A 15,438-nucleotide genomic window follows, 5' to 3' on the forward strand; every position below is an offset into this window, starting at 1 on the left:
AGGAGGGGGTCAGACCTGCTCCATCATGCCCCCCCCTTCTTGGGGACATCCTTTGTGACTCACTGACAGGCTGAGGCTGTGCTAGTCACTCCTGCAGGTCCTCAGTTTATACAGCAAATATATGTCCGGTGGCTTGTCTCTGATTAACAGACCTCCTTAGCTTAAAACATTCCAAGCCTGTAGACAAAGCTTCATGTCTTTAACCAATTACAGGTCAAAGAATTTTTAAACCCACCTATAACCTGTAAGCCCCACCCCCCTTTGAGATGTCCCACCTTTTCAGGCCAAACCAATGTCACCTCCCACGTATTGATTTATGACTTTCCCTGTAACCCCTGTCTCCCTGAAACGTATAAAACCAAACTGTGACCCAGCCACGGCGAGTCCACTTGCTCAAGGCCTCCTGGCCGTGGCTCCGGGCCGTGGTCCTACAATTTGGCTCAGAATAAACCTCTTTGAACTATTTTACAGAGTTTGGCTTCTTTTCTGTTGACAGTGGCTGGGATGCTCTGACGCCGTCTTCCTTCACGCGTGACCTCACTGAGTCGTGCTCGGTCACCATTGCCACCCACGAGTGGTTTGTTGGATCCTTTGTTACACAGGGACCTACTCAGCAAGACAGGCGTGGTGCACCCGGGAGGGGACAGGGATCCTTCCTTTGCTCCTTCCCTCCTTCCCTCCCTCCTTCCCTTCCTTCCTTCCTTCCTTCCTTCCTTCCTTCCTTCCTTCCTTCCTTCCTTCCTTCCCTCCCTCCCTCCCTCCCTTCCTTCCTTCCTTCCTCTTCCTTTTCTTTCTTTCCTAGTCCAGAAAACCCTTCCACAAAGGTAGAAGAGAAAGAAAACCCATGTATCGCTGGAGAAACAAGCAACCCGACTTCAGGGCACCTCCCAGGCCATCCGCGTAAAACGTTGCAAAGACAGGAAGACCCTGCACCCTTCTAGGTAGCCAAGGGGAGCCGACTTGCTCCATTCTGGAGACAAAACTGCTAATATTCTCCTCTCTTTAGGATTCAGTTTTTGCAACGTGGCGCCCGAGGCCGGCTTAAGTTAGCTCCGTCTTTCCCCGGGAACTGGGAGACGGCTCTTAAGAATAGTCACAAGCCAACAGCTCTTGTTCTAAAGGGGAAAGACCCTGTTAGTGTGGAAAGCCTGGGAGGGGCTCACGGCGCCGGTGGAGAAAGATTTCTCATGCAGAAATTAAGACATGTAAGTTTAAAAGTTTATTTTATTGTTTTAGAGGAGACAGAATGAGAGAGAGAGAGAGAGAGCATGGCATCCCAAAGACAGAGAACGGGATGCCACCCATGAGGCCAAGTGGCTCGCTGCTTTTATGGGGGACAAACAGAGAAAAAAAATAGTGACAGCTGTCACGGTTGGTAACAAACACGGCAGCAGGGAGATAACGAAAACTGCAGGATGCCAAAGCCCAAGACTCGGTTTCCTGCCTTTCCCTGGAGACGGGATCATGGCAGGAGATGTGAGTGTGTCCTCAAGATACGGTTGAGGCTGGAGCTCGTTCTCCTGCTGTTGACTCAGGAGCTCTGTAAAGGCAGATTCTCGCAAAGCAATTTCGAAAGGGAGAAGTTGACATCTCTTGCATGCGTTCAGCTCTTTTGAGAAGTTGTGCAGAGCAGAACTCGTGCAGGGAGCCTGCTAGCGAGAGAGCTCACAGGATTGATCTTTAACGGGGAAATGGTGGCATTAGGTATTTCCCTCTTATTTCTGCAAGGCAGCCCCCTTCAGCTGTCCCCTTTGCAAGGAATCGAGCGTTCCGTTCATGAGAGGCGGGTTCCTTTCCTCCCAAGTCCACACGCATAACCTTGTTCAGCGTCTGGGGCACATTCAAATTTTAAAGCTCTGCGTGTGGTTACGGGGAACTTCCCCGTCTTGGCTGTGTGTTTTGTTTCACTGTCATTGAAATGAAGAGAAGAGGAGGTGTCCCCCATGAGAACTATCTTGAGATTTAAGTAGGTTACCGATGTCCCCGTAGATAGCGGGGAGTGTCACTGTGGCAGTTCCCCCCATATCCCGAGGCTCGAAGCCCACGACTCGGTGTTTCGGGGCGATCCAGATCTCGGGTCTTTGAGCGGAGTCGGGGTCAAGTTCTCTCTCGGCGGCTGCGATTGATCGCCGAGGTTCCCACAGCCCCATTTGGAGCCCGTGCGTGGGTGGGTTGTTGCTGTTCTGGGGGAAATAAAATGAAAAACAAAACCATTTCCCAACGCAGAAAACCCGCCACAAAGGTGGGAGAGAAAGGAAACAATTTGTTATTGAAGACGCGAGGAAACCGGGCTCCCACGCTGTGGCTGAGCAGAGACAACTTGTTCCACTCGTGTTCTCGAGACAAAACCGCTCATTTTCTCGGATCTTTGGGATTCAGGTTTTGCAACGTGGGGCCGGATGCCAGCTTCAGTTCTGGGAAAGTGGGAGGCGAGGGTTTTATGCCCCGATAAGGACATTTCTGAGACGGTTTCCTGGTTCTCTGGGAACGTTCCTGCGTTGTGAGACTTGGCAGAAGCGTTCTTAGGATTTGCCTTGATATTGCTACGTGCATGTGCGTGCGTGCACGTGTGTTGTGTACATGTGTGCACCTGTATATGTGTGTATGTGTGCATGCATGTGTGTGCACACACATGCACTTGTGCACGTGTATGTGAGCATGTATGTGTATGCATATGTGTACCTGCACATGTGTATGTATGCATGCGTGTACCTGTGCATATGTGTGTGTATTCATGTATGTGTGCATATGTGTACCTGTGCATGTGCATGTGTATGTGCGTGTGTGTCCATGCATGCACCTGTGCATGTATGTGTGCATGTGTACGTGAGCATGCATGTGTATGCATATGTGTACCTGCACATGTGTATGTATGCATGTGTGTACCTGTGCATGCATGTACCTGTGCATATGTGTATGTATTCATGTATGTGTACATGTGTGTACCTGTGCATGTGCGCATGTGTGTCCCTGCATGCACCTGTGCATGTATGTGCATGTGTGCACATATGTGTGCACCTGTGCACGTGTGTGCATGTGTGCACCTGTGCATGTGTATGTGTGCATGTATGTGTGCATATGTGGAGTTTGGGAGGGGGCTGCCGTTGGAGATTCCCTGCCCCCAAGCATCCCTGCTATGGGGCACCCACAAGCCCCCACGAGTCAGCCTGGACCCCTGGCTCCACGGCCACAAGAGGCACCTGGGTCAGCCGTGAGCTGTTCCTTAAGGTCAAACCAAGTCACAGAAGGCATGGAGGGAACACCCTGACGCACAATTTGCTGAATCGGGTTTTATGGGCAGGCGGCACATTTGGACCCAGGACGTGTTTTTTCTATGCCATGCAAACATTTTCACAGTCCTGTTTCAGGAAAGCAGCTTTGCCTTGGGTGCATCTGTTCCGTGACAGTGACTTAACGCCGTTCAGGACCCGCCACCCCCTCAGACAGCACCTCGCTCGGCATTTGAGAAAACGCAGAAACAGGGAGATCCCCTGATGGTCTCCCTTAACGAGGTTGTAAGACCCAGGAAGGATGCTCAGACCCTCCCCTGAAGCTGACACGAGACCCTCATGCAAGAGGTGCCCTCCCTGCACCCGGAGGGAAGGAGCATCCTCATCTCTGGGGACATGGGACACGGAGAATCTGCACACACAGGCCTGGCCGGTCCCCCCACGTCCTTCCCGTGAGCTCAGACACCTGGTGTCCAATCGCACTTCTGCCCGACTGTCCACACTCCTCTGTCACACTGAGCACAAAAATGCACCATTTTCCTCTTTTTGGGGGTCTTCACTTCCCTACGAAGGCTTCGTGTCATGCAAAACTTCTACCAAACACACGTGTGTGCTTTCTGCTCATGTGTTTTGTTCTAGGGGCCTGAGCCACAGACCTCGAGACAGGTGAGGAAACAAAATCTTTCCTCCCTTGCAGATGGTTAAGAAAAAACATGGCCGTGAGCTATCAATAGCAAAGCATTTTAAACGCAGTCAGAAGCCTTCCTGAGGGCGGGCTTCAGAAACCTGGAATATCGGCAAGTCTGTTTGCTCAACCGCCTCCCGTGATCCAGCGGTGGGAGGAAGGGCTGGGGGCCCAAGGACCCGGTAGGTGATTGTTAAAGAGAAGCAGAGCTGGGCAGCAACGTTGTAAAAAACAGATTTTACACAGGAACTATGGAAATGGGGGAAGAGACCTCAGCAGCTGGGACTACAGGTGCTACCATGGTGCACTAACTTTCAAAATTTTTTGTAGAGATGGGATCTTACTATGTTGTCCAGGCTGGTCTCAAACTGGCCTCAAGCGATTCTCCTGCCTCAGCCTCCCAAGGAGCTGGAACTACAGGCATGTATCACGACGCCTGCCTAATTCTTTAAATTTTTTGTAGAGATGGGATCTTGCTATGTTGTCCAGGCTGGTCTCAAACTGGCCTCAAGCGATTCTTCTGCCTCAGCCTCCCAAATAGCTGGAACTACAGGAATGTCAAATTTTTTTAAATTGTTCATGGAGATGGGGTCTTGCTATGTTGTCCAGGCTCATCTCAAACTGGCCTAAAGCAATTCTCCTGCCTCAGCCTCCCAAGGAGCTGGGACTACAGGAGTGTCTAATTTCTTAAATTGTTCGTGGAGATGGGGTCTTGCTATGTTGTCCAGCCAGCAGCTCATTTTAATTAGAGATTTGCAGACTTCTATTTTAGATACCTGCAAGCTGCAGTGCCGTTTCTGTGTTCATAGTCTCAACCGCAGCCTTGGAGGGCTTAGTAGGAAAACACAACGTGTGTGGTGTGTTAAAAGTGGCTGGTCTTTTCCACACGCACGGAAAGGTGTGGGCATGGGGTCACCCCGTTTTGGACAAGGAGAAGCCAGGCGCTGTCCCGGAGGGGAAGGTGTGCCTGGCCCTGCTGGTGCACACCTGGCTTGTGCGCAGCTGTTGGAAGCTGTGTGTGTCATCGCTCACGGCAACGGCAAAGCCGGACTGGGCTGGCACGGCCCAGGTGCAGCCTGAGGATGCTCACGGCTTTGCTGCTCCAGGTTCCGCCCATTCCCCCTTCTCTGAGCCCCCCGCACTCCGGCTGACACCTGGCAAGTCTGCCCGTCAACTGCTCTGCCCACCACGATCTTTGGTTTGTTCTCTAGTTTTGTGATCGGCTATTGAACAGTCAGCTCAGGCTGCATAACAGAGTCGCACAGACCGGGCGGCTTAAACACGGGCATTTATCCTCTCCCGTCCTGGGGGCTGGAAGTCCCAGATCCAGGGGTCTCAGGGCTGGTCCCTCCCGAGGCCTCTCTCCTGGGCGTGTAGACGCCGTCTTCTCCCTGTGTCCTCACGGGGTCGTCCCTCTGTGCGTGTCTGTGTCCCCATCTCCTCTGCTTATAAGGACACCAGTCCTGTTGGATCAGGGCCCACCCTAGTGCCTCAGTTTACCTTAGTCACCTTTTTAAAGACCCGTCTCCAAACACAGCCCCAGTCTGAGGTCCTGGGGAGTCAGGGCTCCAACATGTGCATTTGGGGCATCACAATTCAGTCCGTAACAGCCTCTGTTTAATCACCAGGGGAGGTGACAATAAGAAATGCATCATGAAGTTTTGGAACCGCGAGGTCCCAGGCAGCACAGGACTCTCCACACACGCTCGCTCTGCTCCTAGTCCTGTCATTTTACCGTGAACGTCACTCGTCACCGGGAGGGAGATGCCAACCCGAGCAAGGAACTGGAGGGCGGCACTTGTTCCACCTGCGGCCAAGCCTCAGGGGGTCGGGCTTGGCTGCTTGCTGAGTTCCCTAAACACATCACGGCCCCTTCCTTCGAGGGGGTGGCTCTTCCGGTCCCTGCACTGGGCCCGTCTGCCCGTCAGCGGGTCCGCGTGTGCGAATACGGACCGTGGTGTGGAAGCACCCACCTCCAGCACTCCAGCCAGCTCCACGCAGATGCGACCCCAGCGTTCATGGGGCTTGTCCTATCCGGGAAAATGGCCTTTGAGCAAACGACGGCAGCACGTGCCGTTCTGGGGAAGGAGTGCAGGGGGTGGGGTCTCCATAAGGGACAAGCTTGGCTTCTGGGCCAGGGAGCCTCCCCCACCCCCCAAGGAAGGGCATGGAAGCTTCACGCTGAGGGGGCATAAGGTTCCCAGGTGGCACAGCTGAGATGACAAAGCTCTCAGGATCCCTCTGCCCCGTCCAAATCCCTGGGACTGAGGAGTGTGCAATGCTCACATGCAAACACACACACACACACACACACACACACACGTGACATGCACGCTCACCCGCTTATGGAAATGCACGGCCGTGGGCTCAGTCACCATCAGCATCCCCCAGCCGCAGGAGGGAGACCACGGCTGCAGCTCCCTGCACTCCAGCCCCGTGCACCTCGCAACACAAGCTTGCTCGATTCCCCTGTGCAATCCCAGCCTGTCCACAGCTGTGCCCGGCACCAGGCGAGTCTTGTGGTCACGGGGAAGAGCCCACCCTAGTCTTTGTGGATACGCCGTAGGAGCTTCCTGGTTCCCAAACAGCAGAGCTGCCGGACGCTGGAAGAAGCAAGAATGCTTTGCCCCCGACCCCAACCCGGAGCCTTCAGAGTTGTAAGAGAATCACTTCTGTTGCTCCAACCACCCAGTCTGGGGTCCCCTGCCACCGCAGCCACAGGGGAGCCCTGAGTGATGGGCACAGTGGACCCTGTCACTGTAGGGGAAGGGCTGTCCTGGAGGGTGCAGGGAGGACCCACACGGGGGGCTGGAGATTAACTGCTTTCCGTGCCCACTTCCAGATGGCGCTTGGAGACCTGCCCCGGGGAGATCCGAGCAGCCTCGGCGCACACTCCGTGGACAGATGGCCACCCCGGGGGACCCTGCGCCCTGCCTCTTGGTGGGTTGCGGTCCGGGGGAACGTGTAGCTCTTCTGTCCCAGGAAAGCTGAACGAGCTCACCCTGGGCCACCGTGCCAACTTCTTGCTGGAGCATCAATCTGTCTGGGGCACCAGGACTCTCTCTACGAGGGTCCCGGCTTCGAAAAGACCCCACCCACGTCCCCAGGGGCCAGCCCTGCAGCCAGGGGCTCAGAGAGGGGCAGCCCCTCGGAAACCTCCTCCGGGTGACCCTTGCCTGAATGCCAAGCACTGACCCAGACAGGGACGGGTGGCTGTCTTGGGGGGTATCTCTCCCCGGGGCTTCCCTGACATATCGCCGAGCCCCCGACTTCTGGCAAATCCTTTGCAATACCCAGAATTTATAAACCTCCGCCCCTCGCCCTGAGCACACCGTTTACGAAGGGGCTTCCTTCCTGGCGTCCCGTGGGAGCCCCATTTCTGAAGAGGAAGTTAGGGAAGTCAGGAAAAGGGAAGCAGCCCAGGGGCTCGAGCACTTGGGCTTTCACCAGCTGCAACTTCCATGCACCCTGCAGAACCGCCTTGTCTGTCTTGCACCCGAAATGCAGTTTCCAGCGCGTGGAAACCGGCAGTGCCGGCCCGGGAGGGAGAGTCGGAGGAGCCGTCGTTAGTCACAGATGCTATCTCTGCTTTGTCTGGGTTCGCGTTCCGCGAGATGGGGAGATCGGGCCCCTGTCACGCTCCCCCGTAGCAATCATCCCTGGTGATCGGTGGCCGACGTGACAGCCGGCAGCTGCAAACCCCAGCTGACAACCGGCGTGTGCCTGGCCCTGAGCCCCGTCTGAAAAGGCAGATGAAAAAGCTCTCACGTCCAGGCAGACGAGGAAGGAGACAAGCTCTGCTCTCCCAACGGGGCCTTGAAAGGAACGCGGAGCTGAGAACGGCCGCATCTTCCCCCCTGGAAGAGCTCACCGGGCTGTGCTGTGCTGTGTGACCTCGGGCCGCGTCCTAACCTCTCTGAGCCCCAGGCTCTGGTCACCTCTGCAGATGTGCAGCAGCTTGGAGCTGCCGGACGGAAGAAAGGAGACAGGAGTCCTCCTCATCTGGGGTTAAACAGAAACGTGTGTCTGCAAAGCCCTTTGCCCCAGGTTGAGTCCAACCTTATTTCTTTGCTACAAGTTGTCACTGAATTCCTCGATCCCGTAGCTGGTGCCTGGTCCTTACTGTGAGAGTGACTTAGGATCGTTCCCTATAGGTTGCATAAGATAAAATCTATTTTTGCATCAACAGATCCAAGCTTATAAAAGGAGACATTTCTTATGTTGTCAAAATGCTACATTGTTGATAATAAACTTGATTTGTTGATACAATGAAACACCTAACCCCGCTGTACTGAGCCATGGTGTGCAATACATAGGACACATTTTACCTTTTGTCATTCTACACGCTGTGCATTTTATATATTGTGTATACGTATGTATGCCATTATATATTGTGTGTGTGATATAACATATAAACAGTACAATGTGGGGAGCTCTTGCTGTTATTCGGAGTTGGCGGTAGCTTGGGAGTGCAGACAGCCTTACACCTCAGTACTTTAGGATGGGACTGTATCTGGAAACAGGGTCTCTGCAGATGTGATTAATGAAGGGTCTCGAGATGAGGTCATCCTGGATGAGGGAGGGCCCTAAACCCAATGACAGGTGACTGAAAAGGAGACACAGACGCAGAGGAGAAGCCACGTGGAGACGGAGGCAGAGGCTGGAGTGACGCGGCCACAAGCCCAGGGACGCCTGGAGCCCCCAGGAGCTGGGAGAGGCAGGAAGGAGCCTCCCCTGGAGCCTGCGGAGGGAGCGCGGCCCCGAGACCCCTGCGTCTCACACTCCTGGGCTCCGGGACTAGGGGGGGGACACATTTCTGCCGTCTCAAGCCCCCGGGCTGGTAGTATTTGGTGACAGCAGCCCCGGGAAGCTCCTACTCCGATATAGCCCCATTTCCAACCTGCGTCACCTCTGGGCACTTTCTCCCCTTCCCTGTTCCCATATGTGAAATTTCCTTCTCCAACCTCGAGAAACAAAACTCCCGTTAACCCCGTTAAATTCCCTCATTAGCTTAAGCGCAGAATCCGCCGACAGTGGTTTCGGATGCACACGCGCCCTGCTTGAATTACAGTGACCGAGTGCGTAGGTGAGCTCAGAACTGAGCAGCAAAAACATACACTCAGAAACACCTCCAGGCGAATCCGTCCTCATTTGAAAGAAAAACCACCTCCGTGTTTTAGAAGCGAAATCTGTCACCATCCCTGTAAGGCAAAGCTGGAGGGAGAGGCTCTGTGTGGACGCTTAAACGACACAAAAGAAACAATTAGGTTTGCAACAGTAATAATCGCAATAATCCTTCGCAGACATTTGCCGGGCACGGCGAGGTGTGTGCCGTTCTTACGGAAAACTGCATTGTAAAAACGTCTGTATTTTGTTACCGTCACTGCCTACTACGTTCCCAGTTAAACAAGAATCCCGCAAGATGAGCACGCAGAGGCCGGGTGCCTGCCTCTGAGCTTGCCAAAAACACCACGCATTTAAGAGGTGCTGAGCTTCGTGGGCCGGGAGACCCCAAGGCTGCAGTCGAAATCACTTTCTGCAAAGAGCTGAGATGCGAAATGCGGTTAAACACACACACTCCCCGGTGCTGCGAACCCGGGTCGCCGTGTGGGCTTTCTCGCAAGCTGCACTTAAATTTTACAGCCGGAGACTGAGCCAGTCCCTAGTTATGTGCCCAGAGCCTCCTGCCGCGGCCCCGTGTTTACCTTCCCGGCACCGAGGGGGTCCTCTGGCGTCCGGGTGGCCCCCACCTGCCACGCGGCTGCAAGTGCGGGATCCGGGAACCCCATCCCAGCGGGAGACGTTAAGAGCTTTTTAAACGTCTGCGTCGCGGGTGTGCACGCGATTACATCTGAACCCCCTGGCGGAAAAGGGTCGTAAAATGTATCCTAGGAAGGTTGTGTTTTCCGTGGGCCATTAGACCTCCTCTCCCGCCGTTCCGTGTCTCAGGAATTCTGTGGCCATCATGGAGGCCTCTGGACGTCCTCAAACATAAAATCTGCACGGTGTTGACTGATTAGCTACATTGGTGGCCCTCCACCGATCAAGAGTGATAATATATATATATATATATATTTTTTTAGCAGACTGACTTGCTTTCTCTCTAGGGTAGTTCAAGGTCTAAGTTTCCCAAATCTGGGGAAGCTATGATATGACCTTGATTGGCAGGTGTCTTTCCCTATACACAGTGAACTTCTTCCTTTTTTTTTTTTTCTTTTTTCTTTTTTTGTTTTGAGACAGAGTCTTGCTCTGTCACCCAGGCTGGAGTGCAATGGCATCATCATAGCTCACAGCAACCTCAAACTCCTGGGCTCAAGCCATCCTCCTGCCTCAGCCTCCCAAGTAGCTGGGACTACAGGCATGCGCCACCATGCCCGGCTAATTTTTCTATTTTTAGTAGAGACGGGGTCTCGCTCTTGCTCAGGCTGGTCTCAAACTCCTGAGCTGAAGCAGTAATCTTCCCTCCTCGGCCTCCCAGAGTGCTGGGATTACAGGCATGAGCCACCGCGCCCGGCCTAGAGTGAACTTCTGCTCTAAACATTGACTGTTCCTTGTCTTAGATGCCGAAGACGCTGGAATTCCAAGGCACCGGGTTGAGAACTACTCATTCTCTGGGTACTGTCCATGCGCATGTAAAATACACGCCTTGATACACTTCCTTTTGCTTTTCTTGTGTTCTTTTTTTTCTTTTTTAAATTTTAGAATATTACAGGAGTACCAACATTTTGGTTTCATATATTGCTTTCGTGCTGTTTGAGTCACAGTGATAAGTGTGCCCATCCCCCAGAGAGTGTGCCTTGTACCTGTTAGGTGTGAATTTACCCATCCCCCCTCCCCCTCCCACCTGATTGATTTCCAATGCATGTTACTTCCATATGTGCACATGAGTGTTGGTTGCTTAGTTCCAATTTGATGGTGAGTCCATGTGGTGCTTGTTTTTCCATTCTTGGGATACTTCACTTAGTAGAATGGGCTCCAGCTCCATCCAGGATAATACAAGAGGTGCTAGATCACCATTGTTTTTGTGGCTGAGTAGTACTCCACGGTATACATAGACCACATTTTATTAATCCACTCATGCATTGATGGGCACTTGGGTTGTTTCCACATCTTTGCAGTCGTGAATTGTGCTGCTATAAACATTCGAGTGCAGATATCTTTATTATAGAATGTCTTTTGTTCCTTTGGGTAGTTGCCCAGTAGCGAGATTGCTGGATCAGATGGTAGTTCCACTTTTAGTTCTTTGAGGTATCTCCATACTACTTTCTACAGAGGATGTTCTAGTTTGTTCATCTGACTTTTGTGACAAGATTCCATTCCAAACAAAAACCTATGGGTTTTTTTTTTTTCTTTTTCCCCTATAGAACCCAAACCAGGCCCATCTGCCATGGGTCAGTCCTTGCTGAGACAGAATGTCACCACGACGTGGCTAAATGGGGGGTGGGGAGGAAAACATTCCTTGTGTCTCCGGTTTCTCAATTGCCTTCGGCTCAGCAATCCCCCTGCCAAAGTGGCACACTTTGGGGCAGTGAGTTCTGCTTCCCTTAGGGATTTAACGCCCGGGTCAGGCTCCTACAGCCCCTGAGAGCTGCTTTGATCCCAGCACAGTCCCCGCCTCCTGCCATCTGGGGACATTCTCAGGATGCCAGTCACAGCAGGGCGTGAGGCCCGGACTGCCCCGGGTCAGGTCTCTGAATAAGCACGTTTCTCTTTCAGAACCTGAGATGCTGTCTGCTAAAATTGCCCTGCAGAATTCCGCCCAGAAAGTCAAATAATTCTGCAAATAATAAACTGGTCAAATAATTTTTTTTTTCTAAAAAAAAAACAGTGATCCAGGAGCACACAGAGAATTCTCTAAAGCCAGAAGAAATAGGGTAGAAAGACAACACACACACCCGTGTGATCCAAGGGAAACGTGTCCTGCTGTGGTGATTTCTGGAAGCTTTGCAGTCGAGCTCTCACACTGAGGCCTGCATTGCACCCGGGGGTCTCTGTGCACAGCCGGGCGGTGCAAAAGTGTTTCCAAACTTTTTTTTTTTTTTTTTTTTTTTTTTTTAAGTCTGGCTTTCCTGACGTGTCTCCAGTGCCCCCTGCTGTTCTCGAAAAGTCCATAAACACAAGAGCCGGTCCCGGAACCTCTGCTGCGTCTGAAACTGAACCCTGCCGTGGACCCTGTGGCCGGGACTGGCTCAATTATTACAGTTTTATCATAAATTTCAAGACCCCCCAACTGCATTTCGTGTTGTCTTTCTCCTCCAGCCTCCCCCACTTTCTTGTTCTTCCTGTGTCTTTGGCTCTTCTAAATAAACTCTCTTAATAATTCACACTGTATGTTTTAGTCATCCTGGGTTTTCTAGGTGTGCAATTATGTATCGATTATGTGCAATGATGCATAACTATTTTGTTTTCCCTGTGGCAGTTTTTACACCTTTGTTACTATTTCTCCTCCTGTCTACATTTCTGACGTGATAGTTTGTTCCTTCTTTTTTTCTGCATTGCTCTCACCAAAAGTTGATCAACTTTGTCAGACATATTTTTTAAAAGAACCGAATTTTAGCTTCGCTTTTATTTTTTTCCTGTCTTGTGTATTTTTATTTTTTAATCTTCATTTTCTTTCTGATAGTGTGTCAGAATTTATTTTGCTGCTTTCCCGCTAAGTTCTTGAGGTGGTTTATTAATTTCCAGCCTTCCTCCTTTTACAACCTAGGCCACTGATGCAATAATATTTCTTTCAAGTCCTGCACTAGCAACCCACAGCTTTGGAAAGATGCCGTTCTTGTCCTTTATTTATTTGTTTATTTATTTTTTTGAGACAGAGTCTCGCTGTGTTGCCCGGGCTAGAGTGCCGTGGCATCAGCCTAGCTCACAGCAACCTCCAACTCCTGGGCTCAAGCGATCCTCCTGCCTCAGCCTCCTGAGTAGCTGGGACTGCAGGTGTACACCACCATGCCTGGCTAATTTTTCTATATATATTTTTACCTGTCCATATAATTTCTTTCTATTTTTAGTAGAGACGGGGTCTTGCTCTTGCTCAGGCTGGTCTTGAACTCCTGAGTTCAAAGGATCCACCCGCCTCGGCCTCCCAGAGTGCTAGGATGACAGGCGTGAGCCACCGCGCCCGGCCCAATTGGTTATTAATAGCATCTTGTCATACAGTAGTATCTCTCTCCCTCTCTTTCTGATACATAATATCCATATATCATATATGAAGATGTGTACATGCATATACATTTGTGTGTATGTATGTTTGTGCATGTGTATAAATATATGTGTGTGTATTATACATTATATCTATTGCATTCTCAACAGGGGTGATATAGTCCCCCAAAGTTGGGAATTTGTTCTTGGGGAGTAAAAATGATTATTTTGTTGTTGCTGTTGTTGTAATTTTTTCACCCACCGCAGGGTTTATGGCTGAGACCCTGGCTATAGCAAAAGTCAGATGAACAAGAGACACGTGCACAAATATATTTAGCGTGAGTTTTCCGTGGCACGGAGCCTTCTGAAATGAAGACCCATAGAAACGAGGAACCTGCATTTTGTGCTCAGCATGACGGAGCATGGACAGTCATGCAGAAGTGTGATTGGACACAGGGCGTCTGGGCTCACGGGAAGGCCGCGGGGGACCTGGCCAGGACTATGTGTGCAGATTCTCTGTGTCCCGTGTCCCCAGAGACGAGGATGCTCCTTCCCTCTGGGTGCGGGGCAGGGGGGCACCTCTCGCGGGAGGGTCTCGTGTCAGCTTCCGGGGAGGGTCTGAGCATCCTTCCTGGGTCTTACAACGGCTTCAGCTAGAAAGTGAGGGGCCACCTTTGCCCGTCTCAAACCAAGCGGAGCTTACCAGTCACCTGAAACACCAAAGCAACCACTATATTGTCTAAACTGGAAGTGAAACACAACATTCCTCCCATGGGCTGATCTCCTTTCTTCACCTAAAATGCAACTTTTAAAAATCATACTTTTTTGATCAATACTATTTTTCACTGACAAATCACAATTTCCACATTTCCAGGGTACGGCGTGACGACTTGATGTCTGTCTGCAAGATGGCGAGACTGCATCCAGCTAATCAACGTACCCATCGCTCACCTGCTTTCTTGTGGCGAGACGTTTGATGTTTATTCTCTGTTATTTGGAATACAGAATTCGTGATTATTTTATGACCGATTCCATATGTCAGACGTCACATGCAAAGACACAACTTAGAATGACATGCAGCTGCTCCGGAAGAGTCACTTCAGTCTCCCACTCTCCAACGTAATCTCTCTTTGCGGACTCAGTGAATGCTGAGCCTGGTCAGGTCTTTAGGATTAACAACCTCTGCTCACCTGCCCAGACAGGGCCTGCAGGGTGGGTCACCCCAGCCCTGGGACATTCCCCCAGTCCCAGCTTTATAGACCCAGAAATCTGATTTCGGCCAAAGCCAACCAGTCCCTTGAGGCCCGACTCACATTAGCCCAACTCACAGAGCCTGATGTACACACCCAACATAGCAATCCGTTTGTTTGCAGAGATGTGTGGTTCACTCTCACGTGGAAATGTTTTCTCCTTCCAGACATCAAACAGCAGAGAAACCCAAGAAATAGCCAAAGTCACCTAGAGAGATTCCAAGGGGCATGTGTCTGCCACCTGCTCAGGAGAATGGACAGGACGGGTCTGGGGCTGGCTCCAGCCACTGATGTTGGGGAGCATGGCCAAGGTGAGTCTTCACTGCACTGTCCCTCAATGTCCACACCAGCTTCCTTCAGACAGGACAATACAGGCCACCTGGTTCCACTGACCTGCCAACATCCACATGGTCACCTACTGGGGACACTTTGCATCTAAACTTTTCACACATGGCAGAAAATGGCCAAGAACCCAAGAGATGCGGGTGATACCCCAAGTTGCCTGCCAGGGCCACATGAACCCCCACTTCTGGGAGTTCCCTTGAGGCACTGGGGTTCACCACGAGGAAGCCATTCTCAAAGACAAGCGAGGGAGAACCGGCCACCGCAGCACCAACCTCAGGGGCCTGGCTTTTATCTGTGTCTGGGGAGGTGGAAAGTTGAGCCAAGAAGAGAGAAAAAACAAGAGTAAAGATGAACACAAGGAAAGAGGTTCGGTACTGCCACCCTGTACTATCTTCCTGTCTATTAATATTGTTGGAGAGGAAACAAACATTTTCGCTAACTTGTTAGGTGTGGTGACTGAGGGCGTGCCAATTAAACTGACAAAGACAGATTAACAAGAGGAGAACAAACAGATTTAATTACTCACGCACACAAAGGGGCTCACAGAGAAATGTGAGTCAAGGAAGGAAGTTAGAATTTGGGGCTTATGTACCATATTATTAGGGGTGGGCCGGGGGCCAGGGGCAATTACAGGAGAAGAAATGACTTCTTAGAAGAGGGAGGGGAGAAAAGGCACTTACAGAAGCACAAGTGACTCTTTCAAAAGATAAACGGGCCCTTCCAAGAATTGATGGCAGATATGATCATGCAGTGACAACGCCCGTTTGGGTGTTTGCAGAGACGAGAGTTG

Source organism: Lemur catta, chromosome X (genome assembly GCF_020740605.2).
Source record: "Lemur catta isolate mLemCat1 chromosome X, mLemCat1.pri, whole genome shotgun sequence".
Lineage (NCBI taxonomy): Eukaryota > Metazoa > Chordata > Mammalia > Primates > Lemuridae > Lemur > Lemur catta.